This window comes from Panthera tigris, chromosome A1, assembly GCF_018350195.1.
Source record: "Panthera tigris isolate Pti1 chromosome A1, P.tigris_Pti1_mat1.1, whole genome shotgun sequence".
In the NCBI taxonomy this organism is placed as follows: domain Eukaryota; kingdom Metazoa; phylum Chordata; class Mammalia; order Carnivora; family Felidae; genus Panthera; species Panthera tigris.
Window position 1 is genome coordinate 151,469,537 of NC_056660.1, and position 18,108 is coordinate 151,487,644.

An 18,108-nucleotide genomic window follows, 5' to 3' on the forward strand; every position below is an offset into this window, starting at 1 on the left:
TCCTTGATTTTCCCATCATGTATAGGTCGGCTAAATGTACACTTCTAATTGGAAATTACTTTTCTTCAGAATTTTGTTGAAGACAGATTTCTATTGCCTTTTATCTTTCAATGTTACTCTTGAAAAGTTCAGCTATTTTGATGATTTATAGTAGACCTGATTTTTTTTCTCTTCTCCCTGAATTTATATACTTTTTTTTGTTTGTTTGTCCCCACAGCCATAAAATTTTGTGATGGCATGCTTTGGTATAACTTTGTTTTCTACCTTTCAATAGAAACTCAGGAGACGACTGCAATCTGGAAAAAAAAAATTCTTGGCTTATACCAAGAAAATAATTAATGTTTTACTTCTTTTTTAAAATTTTCTATGGAATTCTTATTTTTCAGATATTTGACCTATTGGACAGGTCCTCTAACTTTCTTATCTTTTCTCTCTTGTTTTTAGTCTTATTGACATTTTTTCTACTTTCTGAGATTTTCCTAAATTTATCTTCCCATGCTTTATTATTTTTTCTCTCAAATTTTCAATTTCAACTGCTCCTGTTTCTCTCTGTCCATTTTTGTTAATACCTTGTTCTTGTTTCATGGTTAAAATATTTCTTCTTTTTAAAACAGTTTTATTCTTCCTCATTTGTTTCCTCTCTCTCTTTTTCTGATGGTTTTGTTATAATTCCTGTACTACATATGAGAGACTAACATTGTAATCTTTGGTTGTCTGTCAATATTTTTTAGATAATTACAGTATACCATTTCTGTTTCTCAGTTTCTAAATCCACTTCAAGAAAGGATGTACAAGGCTTCTGATATTTAAACTTCATTTTAAATATGGAGCAGAAAAGACAAAAATAACAATGTATATTACATAACTTTGCGATGATAAATTTGAGAGTCTAGTTGAAAAAAATTAAAGAGAAGTCAATAAAAGTAAGTCTTTTTAATAGTCAAAAGAAAACTTTCATTCGCTGCATTATTCTGGAAAACTTTTTACTCTAAAGGAGAAAAGACTTAAAGAGAAATCAGTTTTCTAGTCACCAAATAGTTTGCCAGATAAAATAGAAATTTTTGGCCCATAGAGTGCATGCAGAGCAAATGAGATTTGTACTTCTCTCCAAACGTTTCTGTAGGATTTTAGATTAAAGTTAGAAAAATGCAAAATTCATTTACAACTGAGTAATTATAAGAGTCTGTTAATATCTAGAATCTGCATATTTTTAGGAGATAGGTAGACAGATAATAGGTAAATACATAGACAGGTAGATAAGTAAATACACAATTTTATTCCTAAAGGCAATTTACCACATCTCTAGCTATTAACCAACTAAGAAAGAAAAATAAGCAGATTAGTCATAGAAGCACTGTAGATAATTATTTTCAAATGACCTTCACATAAAGAGTAAGTTCTAGAATATAAAAAAGCTTAAACTCCTAAAAATTAATAATTATTTTAATAAAATAATTTAAGTAAAATTTATGCAAGTAAAATTACCAGATATTATATTTATAAGAAAATTTGAGAACAACTATTTTTTTTTAATTTTTACTTGAGACTTAGATTTAAAAATCATCCTCAGGGCACCTGGGTGGCTCATTAAAAATAAAAATATGGAGCACCTGGGTGGCTCAGTCGGTTAAGTGACCAACTTTAGCTCAGGTCATCTCACAGTTCGTGGGTTTGAGCCCCGGCTCGGGCTCTGTGCTGAACTCTTGCTTGGAGCCTGAAGCCTGCTTCAGATTCTGTGTCTCCTTCTCTCTCTGCCCCTCCCCCACTGTCTCACTCTGTTTCTCGAAAATAAATAAATGTAAAATAAATAAATAAATAAATAAATAAATAAATATTAAAAGGTAAAAATCATTTTCAAGCATATAAAGAACCATAACAACACAATTCAAAACTGAACAAACTGAGTAATCAAAAAAAAAAAAATCACTAAACAATACCAAAAAAAAAAAAAAAAGAAAAGAAAAGAAACGAAAAGGAAAAACCAAAACAGCAAACCATGCAAAAGAAACAAAAGTAGAATGGTATGTCTTATCCACTAACACAAAGTTATTCTTGGAGCTTGTTCCTTATTTGATTTCTCTTTGAGTTGTAGGCACGGTAAATATGAAAAGACTGACAAATACGTTTTACTAAATCCCAAATATTTTACAGGTTTGAGCTGAAGAATTTTTAAACACTAAAGTGATGTTTATAAGAGGAAATAAGTAATATGTCTTGGATTCATTCAGTTGAATGTGGATTTATCTCCAAATGTTCAAAAAAAACTGATGAAAATAAGCTAAAGCCATTTAATGCCTCTGATTTGGATAAATAAAAAAGTTTTACTAAACACCTACACTTTGAATGTTATAACAAGACGTAACATGTACATAATTCTGAGATATGCATTCTTATATCAATGCATATGTCAATATATAACACTATGTTTTAAAATATACAAACTTCCAGCTCCCTCCTCTTTAGTTTTTCAAGCAATTTTAACTCAGAACTTGGTGACTCAGAAGAAAGGCATTGCTAAAACGGCAAAAGATCCCAGAAAAGTCTAAGCCTGTGATGAGGAGGTTTTCTCAGGTCTGAAAGGAACAGCTCCAAATTCAGTCACCAGGCTGTGTCTTCAATGCCACCATCAATGTTGTTTTGTCTAAAAGAGTAGTAGGAATGCCATGAAAAGCATGGCCAGGCTTCAGCAGATAAAACTGAAGATAAGACACTTTTCTGAAATGAACTGTTTCCAACAAAACATATTTGGCTCATTTGATTGAAGGCTGGACATTATCATGGAAAGGGAGTCACATTAGAAAGTGAGAGAACTGGGGGCGCCTGGGTGGCTCAGTCGGTTAAGCGTCCAACTTCGGCTCAGGTCATGATCTCGCAGTCCGTGAGTTCGAGCCCCGTGTCGGGATCTGTGCTGACTGCTCAGAGCCTGGAGCCTGTTTCAGATTCTGTGTCTCCCTCTCTCTCTCTGCCCCTCCCCCGTTGATGCTCTGTCTCTCTCTCTGTCTCAAAAATAAATAAACATTAAAAAAAAATTAAAAATAAAATAAAAAAAAAAAAGAAAGTGAGAGAACTGAATTCTGGTCATATCTTGGTCACTAATTCTGGGACTAAAACATTGACCCTGTCTGTGCCAGTTTTCTAATTGTAATGAATTATGGTATATAGTGAAAACATATAATTGAATTATAGAAGAAACTCCTATCAAACAAGAATAAATTTCAATAGCATACTTCATGGTCCAAAGTATCATTACCAGAGGTAGTCATAGTAAGAGACATGGCAATGAGAAAAACTAGATAAAGGGAGAGGAATAAAGAGGAGGTACAGGAGACCCACCTGACAGTCAACTGACCTCATGGAGTGTGGAAAGGATGGAGACCATTTCTCAGTCCGACCATCTGTACCATCAGCCATCTGACACTAGTAGGCACAATGTAATGGTTTTCTTCTCCAAGACTATAAAGGTGAAACTATCACTTAATCAACCATCTTCAATTTAGATATCTACTTAGACATAATTTATTTATTAAAAGATCTCTTTCTCAAGCTGTTTGGAATAATGTTCCTCAAGGAGAAACATTTAGTTGAAACATTTCAAGATAAATCATGAAGGAAAGAAATGTTTTTACTTTGATTTTTCAAGTCTCTTTGCAGACACTGTTAATCTTCAACTTTACACAAAATTCAAAGTCATGACTTTTTATCATTTAAATCAAGGGTGCCCACTGTATTTTAATTGATCAGGAAGAAGACTAGAAGCTGTTAAAAATGAACCTTTGAAAGAGACATAAATAGCTTTACCAAAGGATATTCAATAAGCTCTTTCACAGATTGTTCACAATACCACACTAAACAAGAAGGTATTGTCATTGCAATATCTGCATGAGAATGCGTGGAATAATTCCACCAGATTTTACACCAGAATTCTAACAATTCTAGTCATGAGAGGTATTGTAAGTCATGGTTTCTGTACATGATACAATTTTATTTTTTGTTGCCTCTTTGTTTTGCAATGGAATTGGCTATGTGCCTGGTGCCTTTTATAAGAATACATTTCGAAGTAATATTTAAATAATTTAGCTTTATTATATGGTATTTACAGGAACAATAACAGATATTCATTTAAAACACCATTTAATGCTGTATGCAGTCTCTAGTTCCTTCCCCTTTCCTTTAACGGTCAATGGAAAAATCACTGTAAAATTTGAGGCATTAATAAATTTACTAGATGCTTCTTTTCTCTTTCTCTAAGGTTAACTAACTTGTTTTTGAATTCAGCATTTGTTAGGTTCTTCAATTCCAAGATTAATTTTTTTGTTGCTCTAATGTAATGTTGCATATTCATTTGCAAAACAAAGACACATGGGCAAAAACTTCTGCAATATTGTCTGTCTAGGGACAGCTCTGAGGATTACAATATGCTCAGCTCTCATTTTTTTGAAACAACTTCGGGATGCAATCTTTAGTTGAATTTCAAAATGGATTCTAATTTTTACATGGATCCTTCTGGCAAGGAAATTCTGGGTACCTTAAGGAACTGAAATAAAAAATATAAGACATAGATTCTTGAAATCCCCCCTCCATCTAGATGAAAATGAGCATAGGAAAACATACTGTGATAATCCAAAACATTCATTATGAAAATCATGTAAGATTTGAAACTCTCTCTGCAAGCTGCATTTGATTACAAACTTCTCTTGGGACTATGCCTAGGTATTCTTGGGCTTGTGACCAGACTACATTGCTTAGCCTACCAACCATCACTGAACATACTTTAATATCACTTAACTCCACAAGACCTACACTGTGGAAAAGTCCACATTTGACACACTTTCTACACAGCCCTGATTTTTTCCCCAAAATTTCATATTAAACTTAGTAGCAATGGTAAAATGCTCACCACCCATATCTTCTGTAACTTTGTTGTTCTTTTTAGATTTCTGAAACCAAACTTCTTTTTCCATTGGTACTCCATTAATATTCAATCTCTTCTTGCTCTGTACCTATAGTTATCTGATGGCAACGCTAGCTTTATTCACACTGCAAAAGGAAACACCCTAATCTTACCCGGTAAGGACAGTAAAGGAGTGGCCTGGGATGAAAGGGAGGCTGCTGAAGGAAAGATGCAGGCAAAGGGAGGAAGGAGCAGGGTCATATAGAATATAGTTATTTGAATTACACTGTATTGAGTCTTATGACTATGTATATTCATCAGTAATATATATTCAAAAAAAATATCTATGTCAAAGTACTTTTTCTTGGTCTGGAGCATGCAACTAGTCCTAAAGGAAAGTTGTAAAGAGGCCTTTCTATGGCAAGGATCAAGGAAGGAGAAATTTTAGATTAATATTCCTATAAAACAATACTTGCATATAACTTAATGTCTTTGTTTCAAACTTTAGTTCCTCTTTAATTCTTAGGGAGTGATAATAAATTCTTAACTTTAACGTGTGAAATCTTCCCTAGTTTGACTCTAAACTACCTTTCCAGTTAACTCTACCTGTCATGACAGCTAGACAATTCTACAACTTTGTTTTAATATCTCTTGTCTCTTCATCCTCCCTCTAAAAATCCTTCCCTGGCTTCTTTACTTAAGCAAACCCCACTAATATTTTAAGATATAGTTAAATTTCTTTTTTGATGCTTTTCTGACTTCCTCAACTGTATTTATGAACTTTCTTCAGTGACCTCACCTTCTTCTGACATTATACTTCTTCTTTATACTACTTATTTATTCATTCAATAGATGCTTATTCAGTTCCTACTGATATAAAGGTACAAACTTGTACAAAAGGCAAAGGTATAGACCTCCAAGATTATAAGCTAGAAGCATAAGACAAAGTCATACACAACTATAATTCAGAACATAAATGGCATAGGTAAAGTGTATACAGGGTGCTATGGAATGTCAGAGAAGGAAAACTACATTTAGATGGAGGCCATAAATATAATTTTAGCAGACATACTTAAAGTATTTCCTGAGTTTATTGTTCCTTGATGTAATTTTAATGTAGCGCACTATGGAATTGTATTTTCACCTTGCTTGCACTCCATCTCTGGTTTATAAGTTATTTTCAGATATGGAGACTTTTTCAGTTAGTTTACTTCTGGCTATAAGTAATAAGAAATCCTTATTCAATTAGCTTGAACAATAAAAAGTTTATTTAATACTTTAGGAAACCCAGACATAGCATCTTTTCAGTATTAGTTAAGAGATCATTAAGATCAGGTACAAGGCAATAATGTCCTTTCTCACTATTCCTTTTCAACATTCTACTGGGAGTTCTAGCTAAGGCAATGACACAAAAAAGGAAATGAAAGGATTGAGAAGAAAGACATAGAACTCTTTGTTTGTAGGAGAAATGATCATCTATGTAGAAAATCTAAGAGAATCAATAAGAAAACTCCTGAAGTAATAAGAGATTATAACAAAATTGCAGGAAAAAAGGTTAATATGAAAAAGTCAATCATTTGTCTATAAACTAGCAATGAACAAGTGAAAATTGAAGGCAAAAAAAACCAGTATCATTTGTATTAGCACCCAAACAATGAAACACTTGGTTATAAATCTTACAGAACATGCACAAGATCTATAGAAGGAAAACTACAAAACTGTGATGAAGGCAATCAAAGAAAAACTAAATAAATGGAGAGATACTCCATGTTCATGGATGGGAGGACTAAACATTGTCAAAATGCTATTCCTTGCCGATTAGATCTATAGATTCAGTGCATTCCCAATCAAAATACCAACAAGTTATTTTGTGGGTATCAAGAAACTAATTCTAAAGTTTATAAGGAGAGGTAAAAGACCCAGAATAGCCAATACATTCTTGAAGGAGAAGAAAAAAATTGGGAGACCAGACACTGTCTGACTTCAGGACTTACTATAAAACTACAGTAATCAAGACAGTGTGGTATCAGTGAGAGAACAGACAAATAGATCAATATACCAAAAACAGACCTACATAAATATAGTCAACTGACCTTTAACAAAGGAGTAAAAGGCAATACAATAGAAAAAAAAAGATAATGCTTTCAACATATAATGCTAAGTAGACATCTTCTTGCAAATAAAAAAAAAAAATGAATCTGGACACAGACCTTATACCTTTCACAAAATTAACTCAAAATGGATCACAAACCTAAATCTATCAATACAAAACTATAAACTCCTAGAAAATAACATGGAAAATTCAGATGATCTTGGGTTTGATGATGACTTTTTTAGAATAAACATCAAAGGCACAATGCATGAAAGAAAGAATTGATAATGTGGACCATATTAAAATTTAAAACTTCTGCTCTGAGGAAGATAGTGTCAAGAGAATAAGAAGAGGACCCACAGACTATGATAAAATATTAGAAAAAGATACATCTCATAAAAGACTGTTATCCAAAATATGCAAAGAACTCCTAAAACTCAACAATAAGAAAACTAACAACCTGATTTAAAAAACTGCCCAAAGACCTTAGAAGTCACCTCACCAAAGAATAAAAATAACCAGAGAACACATACAAACAGCCAACAGATACATAAAAAGATTCTCAACATCACTAATCATCACAGAAATGCAAATTAAAACTACAATGCAATGTCACCTCACAGCTGTTAGAATGGCTATTGTTAAAAAGACAAGAAAAAACAAATGTTGGTGAGGTTGTAGAGAAAAGGGGAACCCTTGTGCACTGTTGATGGGAATGTAAATTGGAACAGCTATTATGCAAAACAGTATGGAGTTTCCTTCAAAAATTAAAAATAAAACTATCATATAATCCAGCAATTTCACTTCAGTATTTATCCAAAGAAAATAAAAACACTAATTTGAAAAGATATATGCACCCCCATATTCATTGCAGCATTATTTACAGTAGCCAAGCTATGGAAAAACCTTAAGTGTCCATCAATGGATGAACAGATAAAGAATATATATATATATATATATATATATATATATATATTACACACACATACACACAATGAGAGAGAGAGAAAGAGACAGAGACAGAGAGACAGAGAAAGAGATAGAGAGAGAAAGATGGACCTTGTGGGCATTAAGCTAAGTGGAATAAGTCAAGATACAAAAAGACAAATACAATAGGATTTCACTTATATGTGGTATCTGAAAAATAAAACAAAGAACAAACAAACAAAAAGCACAAACAGACCCATAAATACAGAGAGCAAACTGATGGTTGCCAGAGAGAAGGAGGGGTGAAGTGATGGAAAAATGGGTGAAAGTGAGCAAGAGGTATAGGTTGCCAATTATGGAATGAATAAGTCATAGGGATGAAAGATACAGCATAGGGAATATAGTCAATGATATTGTAATAGCACAGTATGGTGACAGATGGTAACTATACTTGTGGTGAACATAGCATAATATATAGAGGTGTTGAATCCACTAAGTTATATGCCTGAAACTAATGTAATATTGTGTGTCAACTGTACTTCAATAAAAAAAGATATATGAATTACAGCTATGAATATGAAAAGATGCTCTACATCATATGTCATCAGGGAAATGCAAGTTAAAAAAGTACGAAATACCACTACACACCTACTTGAATGTCCAAAATCCAAAGCACAGACAACACCGAAAGCTGGTGAGGTTGTGAGCATTAGGAACTCTCATTCATTGCTGGGGAGCAGGGGAGGGATGCAACTTAGTACAGCCACTTTGGAAGACAGCTTGGTGGTTTCTTAAAAAAAAAAACTAAACCTAACCTTAACATAGGATCCACCAGTCATGCTCCTTAGTATTTACCCAAAGAGGCTGAAACATGTTTGCACAAAAACGTGTACAAGGATATTTACAGCTACTTTATTCATAATTGCCAAAACTTGGAAGCAACCAAGATGTCCTAAATTAGATGAATGGATAAATAAACTATTATACCTTTAGATAATTGAATATTTTTCAGCGCTAAAAAGAAATGAACTATCAAGCCAGGAATAGACATGGGGGAACCTTCCATGAATACTACTAAGTGAAAGAAGCCATTCTAAAGAATTTTTATCTGCTTGATTTCAACCATATGACCTAGAAAAGGCAAAACTATGGAGACAATAAAAAGCTCAGTGGTTGTTAGAGGGTAAGGGCCAGGAAAGGATAAATAGGGCACAAAGTATTCTTAGGAGAGTGAAAATATTCTCTGTGATACTACAATAATAAATACACATTATTATACATTTCTGCAAACACATAGAATGTAACACACCAAGAAGAAGCTCAATGTAAACTGTGGCTTTAGGATTATTATGATGTACCAACGTACATTCATCAATTGTGACAAATGAACCACCTTGGTAGGGAGTTATTGACAATGGAAGAGGCTATGTTTGTGTGCGCCGACAGCTGTATAGGAAATCTCTGTACCTTCCTCTCAGTTGTGAACCCAGAACTGCTCTAAAAAATAAAGTCATTTTAAAAAGGCATTCACAAATTTTTTTTAAGTTAGGAATTCGAATTTTGCAAGAGTTCTATGAAATGGATTATATATTTTAATGTTCTTAAAGCTCTTCAATGAATTTCCACTACATTTAGAATATACTCAAACTCATTAATGCAGCCTATAATGAAATGCTGGTCATTTCTAACGTCTCCTATCTTGATTCATACCACTATAGCTCTTGGCTCTGCCCTCAAGCCACACTAGCCACTTTCTTTTCTCGATCCATACTAACTCACACTCCATAGTGAGTCTTTGCAGTTGATTCTCTTTTGCTTTGGAAGTCTGAAGCCTATTTTGCATACCCAGCTTCTAGGAAAATTTGTGTTCACATCGTTTCCACAGAGAGGTCTCTCCCGACTACCTAATCTAAAGCAGAGTCCCTCAATCTTTATATACCATATCATTCTATTATCTTCACCACGCTACCAACTTCAAAATTTATCTTGTTATTTTTTCTATGTATTCTTTTATCTTTGTCAATGTCATTCCTCTCTAGCACAAGCTTTACGAAAGCAAGGATCTGGCTTATTTACTGCCGAATTTCCAGCACCTAAAGCAGCACCTAGCACAAACTAGACACTCAACAAGTATTTGTTGAATATAAGAATATCTACATTCCTGTTTTCTCTAAAAATATGTTTAGATGAGGATGGCAAATGTGAAGCAGAAACTGTTGTGTAGAGACAAAGATATGAAATTTCTTCTAACATTAATTTTATAACACTTTTCATAATCAACACTGTATTTCCAAAATCTTTCCCTACTACCCATCTCTGTCAAAATAACAAGCAGCATTTTCAAGTGAGCATGTATTTTAAAATAAGTCAGGAAAACAGCTTTGGTTTCAATAGCATTTTTGCCCTTGTCATTTGGGGAAAAGATTCTCATCTACAAAATAGAATACAGAAATCCTTGTGAACTTACATGTGCTGCCTTTTCCATTCTACTGCACTTCTACCCAACCATGGAGCATTAAATGCAAGAAAGTCATGGAGGACCCATAGGATGTATAGGTAACTAGTTAATGCACATTACCTCCATAACCTCCCACTATCCTGTATTCCACTTTATTGCAATTCATCAGACCATGAATGATTCTATTCATTCACAAATATTGTCTAAATTGACCAGTCTTAGTCCCCCAGAAAGCATAGGATGAAACAAATACTCATGTATTACTATTTTATTGAAGATGCAAACTCAGGAAAGCATAAGTGAGAGGGAGGAAGATGAGGCTAGGAAGAATAGACAAAATAAGAATTGAGTATTTTACAGTATCAAGTACAACGGGTTGTTGAATCTTAGAAGACCCTACATGTTCACTATCAACATGGAAAGTGCCTCTCGGTCAAGGAAAGGGGGAGATTTTTATCTACTAGATCCATTGTCCATTGGTCAAAGGTTTGTCCTGCAGAGCAAAGAGTTCTGGCCTCTCTATTCCTCTGATCCTTCCCTCCTCTCATCTGCACTTCCAGATTGTATTTGTATAAATGCCAAGCCTCCATATTGGGGTCTTATTTTTTTAATGTTTATTCACTTTTGAGAGACAGAGAGAGAGAGAGACAGAGAGAGAGAGAGCAAGCGGGGGTGGGGCAGAGAGAGAGGGAGACATAGAATCTGAAGCAGGCTCCAGACTCCAAGCCCTCAATGCAGAGCCTAATGTGGGGCTCAAACTCACGAACTGTGAGATCATGACCTGAACAGAAGTCAGATGCTAAACTGACTGAGCCACCCAGGTGTCCTCTTATTGGGATTTTATGCCTCAGTATCAACAAGGAAGCCAGAAGGCAAGAGGACAATTTCTCAACGTGATTGTAAGAGGATGTATGGTCAAATGATGCCTGCACGTAGTCTGTCAGAGCCCAAGCAGCACTAGTCTCCTCAGCAGTGCCCGAGATGAGACAAGTCACCAAAACAACGGAGACAGATCAGTACTACAGATCTCAAGTGTGCCTGGTACAACTACCCACTCCAGTTTTCAGTCCTAACTAAATCATTTCATTGTAAATCTAGGAAAAAGCCATAATTGTTGAAATTGAAACTGAAAACAACAGCATAAGAAACATCTACCTTTAGGGGAAAAGAATCTTCATTGATTGGCCAGTTTTGTGATCCAGTAAAGGGCTAAGCATTCACTTAAGCACTTTCCATATGTTCATTTTATGGCAGGTAATAGCACAGCTCTGCTCCAGAGTACTGGTTTTGTTGTTGAGCAGTTCTCTCAAAACTTCCAGGAATCAGAAAAGCTTTGGACTTCGGGTTGCAGAGGAAAACAGGGGAAAAATGAGGAAACAGTAAAGCAGCAAGAGGAGTGAGCAGGAGAAAGAAATAAGTAGTTCAAGTAGTTGTAGAGACTGTCCCCAATTACCTTAGGAGCTATTGAGAGACATTTTGTGCTGCTGATGTTCAAGCTTTGACCCTGAAAGAACATCAAGACAAAAGAGGAAAGTGAACAATCATTTAGAAGACAGGGACAATTCAAATCATCTACTGAATTCTGGCAAGAAAACACGGAAACCTTATGCCTTGTATAACCAACTCAGGATGATGAAAGACAGGATTATTATCTTAATGTTTTTTACACTGAATTATAGAGCTGAAAGGAACTTTGGTGATCATGGGATTCCAAATCTTCAAATACAGACAAGGAACTATAAACTTGAGAAAGTGACTTGTCCAAAGTCAAATAGTAAGCTAAGGGCCACACAAGACCAGAACACAGGACTCCCATTCTTATTGTCAATGCCTTTCGATAACTTCAGGTGATTTAACTTTCCCAGAGAAAACACAAAGCAAACATTTCCCCCCTACTCAAGAAAAAATTAAATTAAATTAATGAACAGAGTGAAAATAGGGCTTTCAATTATATATTTATATATATACATATTTATTCATTTACATTTATATATAATATACATTTATATATAATTAATAGTGTTTTAAGCAAAAGTACACGTGAAAAGAAAAGTGTATTACTTTTTGATATTTGAGCACAAATTGTTCTTAGTGCTGACAAAAGATTTACTGACCTGATAGGAAATTACTAGCTAAAATCAAACCCACATAGAACCGTTGGCTACTCCTTGCTTTGTTTCATCCTATTCAAAGGCTCCCATAAATACTAAATCTATATCTATTCATAGAACAATGAACTGCCAGCTTCTGCTCTAATGTACCACATTATCTACATTGACCAGATCGCTGCAGAATCTTGGCAAGGATTCCTTCTGTTAGAAAACTAATTCATTGCAGTGAGACACATATTTATGCTTTATTTATGTCTATTGGACAAAAGATTATTAAACAGAATGGATGTTAAGATTACATTAAAAGGTCTGACAGAAGGCAGAACTTCAGAGCGAAGACTCTGTCCTCCTTTAACTCAACCCAGTGCAACTCCTTGCGAACACAGCCTGCTAGTTCAGAGATCACACTGGTTGGGCAGGAGCAGAGGGTTAAAGACTGAGAGAAAAATATTACCCTCCTTTTAAACAGGGTAATAAACAACCTTATTTTGTTTTGTTTCAACACGTTGGTCGTGCTTCTGCTGTTCTAAAATCTGCCTGTGCCGCAAGGGTCCTGGAGGTAACCTGCTGCCATAGAGGCAACAGGCTTGATTTGCATTGACTCCAGGTGACCTCCCTGCAGGCAAAGCCCTGAGGACACCCTTCTGGAAGTACAGGTAGAGTTTAAAACACAGGTCCTGCCTGTACGATATTTTTAAATTGGCAGAGTTAAGAGAAAGAGAAGCAAAAATTATTACCAACATGATTCATTTTCTCCCAAAGCGCCTCAAGAGTCTCCAGAAATATTTAGCAACACTCCCACTGCATTTGTATTATTTAGATTTATTTTACTTGGAATAAAGTCATTTCTTTCCAACCCACATGTCCGAGGTTTCTCATTATCCTCAGAGCAGTCACATGACAGATGGTAATGGCTTCTTCTGTGCTGAAAAATGTCAATTGTCACACTGTAGAGAGATTTTACATTGTGTTCAAAATCTGCTGAAGAGAATGGTGTCAGTCTTTCAAATATGGCAAAAGGCTTGACCCTACTATTTCATCTAAAGATACAATACTCACAACTGAAAGTGATGTAGAAGGGATGGGACTGTATCTGAGATATTAGGGAAAATACGTTATTTTTCTTCTGATATTTGTGTGATTCATAAAAGAGCAGTGTGTATGGGGGAGGCCTTATTTTGTAGCTGTTGTTATTGTTTTTATATGTTTGATTGGGTAGTTGCTTGGGTTTTTATTTTCCTGAATTGTGTGCAAAATTATGCCTATAAACAGGAGGTATTTTAGATGAGGGTTATTCTAACAAAGCACACACAGAAACTTTTTTTTTTCCTGCAAATAACAAATCTCTAACAAGGACCCTAGCAAATGTCTTTGGGAGTGTACCTCTATAGACTTGTCACTTTTATTTAGTGGATAGTAGAATCACAATACATCTTAACCACTAAATGAATGCTTGTAGAAATTAACTGAGACAAATCTAAAGTGTGAGATTCACTTGACATCAATAGGAACATAGAAATAAACCCTACGGCTTTGGGTAAATACACCACCTGAGCTAGCCCTTAGTCTAAAGAGATAACTGATTTCACCATTCACTCACCTATTTCTAAAACTCAGATAATTCTGAAAGAATATTCCATTTAATCACATTCTTCCTGATTTAAGTTGAATAATTTAGTTCAATAAAAATTGCTTGAGCATATATTAAGCTCCAATGAAACAAAAAAGAATAAGATAAAGATAGGTATGCAAGTCACTTTAATATAAATCAAGTACTATTTAAAGGTACAAGCAAAATGTTTTAGGATCAGAGGTGACAGGATGATTAGGAAAGCTTTCATATAAAAATAAGATTTTTACCTGAATCTTAAAATATAAGTGTGGTTTCACCAGATGGAGTTAGTAGATATGGAAGATCATTTTAAGTAGTGATAAGAGTGTGAAGGTGTCAAAGTGTATGGAATATTTGGAAATATTTGGAAAATGTAAGTGATTTCTAATATGACATAAGAGATATGATGTGGATGAGAAGCCAGAAAAATTGACTCAACAATTGTGAAGAGATCTGATTTCATTTTATAAGCAAAGGAAATCTATCAAAGGTGTTTGTTGGGTACTCACGGGTTTGTTTGTTTGTTTTAAGCAAAATCATCTTGGTATTGGGGTATTTTGGTAACCAAAAGAAAATATCAATTTGAGGGGAGAGACACTGGGTTGAATGGCCAGTTAAAGGGATTTTTATCATTTTCTATAACAGATAAGGGCCTGGATTAGAGGAATTATTATGTAAATAGAAAGACAAGATTAGAGGTAAAAAAGAGAATATAAAACTAATTGGATATGACATTTGAGAAAGAATGAATCGGAATTTTTTTTTAAAAAGGTTTATAGGTAGCAAGAAAATTAACAAAAAGCACTAATGTAGAAGCAGTATTCAGAGCAGTGAATGTGTTTGGGGATATTTTGGAGTTGAGAGACCCAAGGCAGAAAATGTTGACAATGTTAAAACTACATACTGCTTTTGTCTTTATGAGTGAGTTGGGGATTTAGAGTTGAGGGTTGTGAACCTAACTGACAGTGAAGGCATGGGGGCAGATGAGGTCCTTAGAAAGGAGATGAAATAAGTCAACACTTGCAGGAGCTGGGCTGGGCTGAGGACTGGCTGGCTCCTCACCAGTGCATAGGGTCAGTACTCCCCACAGGCCTACCTACACAGGGCATACCCTGTGTCCTCAGGCCATTGCTGGCTTCTCAGTCCATTTCGCAGGCAAATCCCTGCAGATTATATGGCATGCAGTCTTTGGTAAAAACCTCAGGTCCAAATGAAGTTTATATCAATAAACCGAGACTATAAATAGAAGGTAGATCATTCCCCCTTAGCAATTGGGTTCAATTTTATCCATGAAAATTATATTTATATATGCTCTGAGTTTTATCATTGAATTTAGCATGAAAAATCTTTGCATTTTATGTACTTTGTTCATCAAATTATATATGGTATTGTTTCTATTGAAAATAAATAAAAGCATTTCATATTTTTTAACAAATAATGATACCTTAAGACTAATATTTACTTAAGTCATTCTTACTTCCACATACACTATAGATAGCTCTAAAAGCTGGTGAGAAATCTGTCTATATGCTTTACTCTTTGGCACCATTTTCCAGTGTTCGCTGTTGATAACTTCTTCAGAATTAGATTACCACTTTGGTTTAGCACATTACCTACTTAAGAAGCTCAACTGTGTTTCACTATATTTCTTCTTGGCTTGGGGAATATTCAGTATAGACATTAAATTCAAAATTTTCTTTCCCAGACATCCAGATGAAAAAATGGGGGAAAAAATCAGTATAAAATTTTAAGCAATGTTTAACTAAGTCAATTTAATATAATTTAATATACAATCATTAATATATAATACCATGTCTAGCTGTTCCTTGCAGTAATTCTAAACATTATATTTAGAATGCTAAATACTATCAGGAGAGCCTGGGTGGCTCAGTCAGTTGAGCGTCCAACTTCAGCTCAGGTCATGATCTCACAGTCCGTGAGTTTGAGCCCCACGTCAGGCTCTGTGCTGACAGCTCAGAGCCTGGAGCCTGCTTCGGATTCTGTGTGTGTGTCTCCCTCTCTGCCTCTAACCCAGTCATGCTTTGTCTCTCTCTGTCTCAAAAATAAATAAAAACATTAAAAAATTTTTTTAGAATGCTAAATACTATCTTACTTTCTTACTTTTGTGGGTGATATGGGGAGTAGGAAAGCAAGGAGTGATGCATGAATAGATAACTTAAAAAAAACAAACACACAGAAACCTCTGTGGTTTGTGATATGTGTTGTAAAAGAGATTTTAAAAAAGCTTCCTATGATATTTCTTCTAGTGAAAAAATTATATTCCAAAGGGGCAAGCATAAATTGTAAGAAAGGTAAGATAGTTTGTTGTGGAAACAAAGAATAAATACTAAAAATCCTAGAGGGGCCTTTTTAGAGCATTTAGTGTGCTACTGTGTAGCCAAATCTCTGAGGCAGAGAAGGGACTCAGCCCTTCTCACACTGGTATAAGGGCAAGTACCAGGGATAGTAGGCACTGTTGGTAATCTACTCAGATTCCACAGTTATTGGAGCTGCTTTGCCAGCAAAGATAAAGAAGTTTCTGGGAATTTATATCACCATTTCTTCCCTACCGCACCCCCACCCCCATGACTGATTGGTGCCAGAGTATGGGAACCCAGCTCCTTTGCTATTAGTATACCGATGGTTCTGTGCAGTTTAGACTCTAGAGCTCCCCTGGGAGAATCAGGCTGAGCTTTGCCTGCTGGACATTACTTATAAATTCTCACTTCGATTCTTACTCTTCTCTGTCTTGCTCCCCTCTCTCCCTTACTGGATTTTCCTGGGAATTCTGCCTTAATACATCCCATTGCACACAAATCCTTGTCTGAGGATCAGTTCTGGGAATAAAGCTGAAAAGATATCCAGAATCATACCATGGAGCACCTTGAATGCCAGCCTAAGGTTAACTGAAATTGGTTATCTTCCAGGTATTTGGCATAGTTTAGGCATTGTCCTTTTTTGGCAGGTTAATCCTAAATAAAAACAGGCTGCCTCTACCATGGGGAAGTTGGGGGTAGGGGGGAGACAAGAGGATTAATAAGGCCCACATACCATAAATTGACCTAAAATCTCTTAAATATGGAATATCGACTCTCCTGTCTTTTCAATGGTTGTTTAATATTGTAAAGTTGTCTACGTTTGCTAGTTTAGAATTACAAATTGAAATACAAAGAGAAGCAAGAAAATGGATGCTTGAAGCAACTGGGAAACAATACACTATTATGTAAGAATCTTTTCTTACCTTAGGTAACACCCAGTCAAACCCTTTCACATTCTAACTCTTGGGCAGTGATACCAGAACATCCCTTTGTATCATTTGGACACAGTTACCTTTTATTTAAAAGGGGGGAGGGGGGCAAAAAATGTGGAAAAGCATTTCCTCAGGCCCTAAACTATGCTCGTCATGAATAAATGTTTAGGGATATCTAAACATCAGTACCACCACTAAATACCCAATCCCAGGGCCCACGTTCCTTAATAAATTGTGTGTGTGTGTGTGTGTGTGTGTGTGTGAGAGAGAGAGAGAGAGAGAGAGAGAGAGAGAGAGAGGGTTTACAATCAGTGGGGCATTCTAAAACATAGGGCCAGGGCCTCACTTGCTGAGGTCTAGTGTTATACTAAACAGCAAAATGCTGTTTCAACTTTAATTTATGAGCACCATGTCCATGGGAAAATATGCTGAAACAGTTCTTTTTGAAGGTTGAAAAAGTGAAAACTATATACACAAAGGAATAAAGGTTAGATAATGTTTCAATATAAGATACAAACTGATATGCATGGTTTTGTAAGTTAAAATGCATTTTACCAGCTCCATCTCTTTCATAACAAAAAATCTTACATTGAAATACAGCCCAGAATATGTAAGTCACATACAATTTCAATAAACCTCTATTTATACATTGCAAACAACAAAAAATACATTATACATTGCAAACAACAAAAAAGGCATATTTTCCTTTTTTTCTTCTAAGAATTCCTCACAATAGACATCATCTAATGCCAGTAGACCATTGTTTA

At 35.1% G+C, this 18,108-nt stretch overlaps 1 long non-coding RNA gene across 1 annotated transcript in view; it reads right to left on the reverse strand.

Moving 5' to 3' along the window:
- The window catches only part of LOC122231463, a 279,324-nt gene that overhangs the window by 188,640 nt on the left and 72,576 nt on the right, over positions 1-18,108 (reverse strand). Inside the window, exon 2 of the long non-coding RNA XR_006208725.1 lies at positions 3,350-3,453. This is a non-coding gene — a long non-coding RNA (uncharacterized LOC122231463). The remainder of the gene's footprint in view (positions 1-3,349; positions 3,454-18,108) is intronic.